This window comes from Nycticebus coucang, chromosome 2, assembly GCF_027406575.1.
Source record: "Nycticebus coucang isolate mNycCou1 chromosome 2, mNycCou1.pri, whole genome shotgun sequence".
Classification (NCBI taxonomy): Eukaryota; Metazoa; Chordata; class Mammalia; order Primates; family Lorisidae; genus Nycticebus; species Nycticebus coucang.
Genome location: NC_069781.1, coordinates 123,120,127 through 123,123,252, shown reverse-complemented (window position 1 = coordinate 123,123,252; position 3,126 = coordinate 123,120,127). Strand labels below are relative to the sequence as shown.

Here is a 3,126-nt window from a genome sequence, read left to right as displayed (position 1 = left end):
ATTTTTTGATGACTTCTAGGAGTCTTGGACTTTAACTTACAAATACTGGTATGAATGTGGAAAGAAGGGAACACTTACACTGCTGGTGGGATTGCAAACAAGTACAGCCTCTCTGGAAAGAAGTGTGGAGAATCCTCAAAGAACTAAAAGTAAACCTTCTATTTGATCCTGCAATTTCATTAATAGATATCTACCCAAAAGAAAAAATAAATCATTTTACCATAAGGACATCTGTACTAGAATGTTCATCACAGCTCAATTCACAATAGCTGAGATGTGGACTCAACCCAAGTGCCCATCAACTCATGAATGGATTAATGACCTGTGATATATGTATACCATGGAATACTACTATTCAGCCATAAAAAAGATGGAGACTTAACATCTATTGTATTTACCTGGGCAGAGTTGAAGAATATCCTTTTTAGTAAAGTGTTACAAGATGGAAAAGCAAGTATCCAATGTATGCAATACTAATATGAAACCAATAAACAACCATACCCCCATGAGAGAAAAACAAAATTAAATTCAAGTTGGGGAGAGGTGGAAGGAGGAAAGGAGAGGAGAGAAATTCAAGTACAACTTGAACTTTACCTAACAAATGCAAACAATGTAACCTAATCACTTATACCCTCCTATTAATCTGAAATTTAGAAAAAATAAAATGAGTCAACCAGATCCTATAATCTTGGCTGAGTTAATATTCTTTTTGTTAAGGATAAGAACACTCTACCCTTGGAAAGATTTTTAATGAAGAACCACTATAAACTTAGGAAGTATATGGATACTATTAAAATAATAAAGAAATGGGGAAGAAAACAAGATATTGACTTTTTAGGACGAGGCCTATAGGTGTAAGCATAGTAACATGTTTTGTAATCATCGTATTTGTGTAAATTTTGTTTGTCGTTTGATGTGTTTGAAGTGTTTAAAGGCATTGTCATGGAAAACAGAGACTGAAAAATTGTCCTGTAAAACAAATGACAGGCTTTTTTTTTAGCAAGTTTTAGTTTCCAAGATCAGTTTCCATTGCTGTATTGGGAGCAGAAGCTGAATGGCCTAGGCTGAGGAGTGAGTAGAAAGGGCTGAGGCTAAGGTGAGGGAAGAGAGGCAATTGTCTTGGGGCAAAAATGTAAGGGGGAGGGTGCCAAAAATGAAGTAATCAAGATTAATGATTTTCTTTTTCACATCAGACAGGTAATGTGTCCATGTTGTAACCAGGTTTAAGGAAGGCACAGGGCACCCATGAGCGTGAAAATCCCATTGTCATGTTTATGAACCGTGAAAAGATCAAGGGTGATAGTATTTTAAGTCAGTATTTGTAAAACCAAAACCAATGTAAAAAAGTCTACAGTGAACAAAATATCAACATTTTACATGCTGACAGGATGGAAATTGAGAGTGGGTGCCCACAATGGGTTCTTTGAGAGGCCGTCTGTGTGCAGGAAAGAAGAGAGCTTGGGCTGGGGGGTTAGCAGGTGTCCGTGAGGTGGGAGGTTTGTTTGCTTCCCAGATGGGGGAACCCTGAACATATTCCCATGCTAAGGAGGTGTCCTTCCTCATCCAGCAGCATAATTACAGGGCACAGTGATTCTTCTTGCGTATGTGGTATTGGGGTGGGGGGAGGAGAAGAAAAGCAGTAAGGGAACAGAGAGATGTCTGCCTCAAATGACAAGCAGCCTGGTCTTTTCCTCAGGCTGTGTTGATTTGATTAGACTCCCATGGGCCACATGTAGATTAGGTGAGGATTATTCTGCTTATCTGTGGTGTCCGCCATTGCAAAAACTATGCACGGACCTCTTTTGGTTCATCAGCTTTCGTTGGGGTTTGTGTATTTAATGTGTGACCCAAGACAACTCTCTTTCAATGTGTGGCAGAAAAGAAAAAAGATTGGACACCCCTGGTAAAGTGAAGCCTGAACACACTCCTAGGAATTCCTGGGTTTTGGTCACTTTGGATCAATGAGCTTGGTTGAAAAGGAGAATGGAACATTTCACCTGGATGAACCACACTATAACTGGGCACACTGCAGCCAAGTTGATAGCTCTTTATCATTTACTTGTATTAAGTACACTTTATAGCAGAGCTTTGAAAAAACAAGTAAAAGCATACTTACTGTTCAGTCTTACAACAACCTAGGATTTCAAACCTCTGAGTTTTAAGAGGGCCCAGCAACATCAGGCAAATCCCTGGGTGTGGTTTGCTGTAGAGCCATCCATGAGAAAAAGCCACTCAGAGATATGTGTATCAAAAAATAACCAACTTGTGTTTTCCTAGGCCTTACTATCTACTCAGCATAGAACAGAGTGCTTCTGTGACTAAATGGCTGTTTCCCCCACGCACTAAGTAATCAATTCTCCAGAAAATTCTCTAGTGGACACCAACTGGGTGTCCTCTAATTCAATTCAATTCGGATGCTATCTGCCTGAAGAGAGCATCAGATACTACAGGTTGAGGGCTCACTCCCACAAGGCTGCCCCCGACTTCAGATGTGGCTCAAAAGCCCTAGGCCGTGGCCTAGTCTTCTGACCAATGAGCTAGACATCAGTGTTCCCACCACACCCTCCTGGAATTTATTTATTTGCTAGAAAAGTTCACAGAACTCAGGAAAACACTTCATTATATAGGCTATTTCAAAGGATACAGCTGAACAGCCAGATGAAATTGACCCATAGGGTAGAGTCTACAGGAAGGGGCATGGAGCTTCCACGTCCCTCTGGGTGCTGCACCTGCCAGGAACGTTCATGTATCCAGTTATCTTGTCAACTCCCATCCTTTTGCAGGATTTTATGCTTCCTTGCACAGTCATGATTGATGACATCATTAGCCATTGATGATCAACTCAACCTTCAGCTCCTCTACTTTCTCCCCCGCCTGACCACCAGACATCTCATTAGCATGCGGAGGTCACTCTTATCACTCTGGAAGATTTCCAGGGTTTTAGGCAGGGGCTCTAAGTAAGGTGAAAGACAAATATGGTTATGCCTTGCTTATCTACTGGTGACGTAGTCTGAGAAATATGTGTCTAGATGGTAGAGCCTAGGGCACACCTAGACCACACTGAATAGTCTGTTGCTTCTGGGCCATAAACCTGTACAGCACGTTACTGCCTTGAGTACTTACTGT

General features: G+C 41.2%; 1 non-coding gene across 1 annotated transcript; it reads right to left on the bottom strand.

Moving 5' to 3' along the window:
- Positions 1-1,187: 1,187 nt before the first annotated feature.
- Positions 1,188-1,291, bottom strand: LOC128580366 (small nucleolar RNA U13). Its single transcript, XR_008378660.1, has one exon. It is a non-coding gene; the product is annotated as a small nucleolar RNA U13 (small nucleolar RNA).
- Between the last annotated feature and the right edge of the window lie 1,835 nt (positions 1,292-3,126).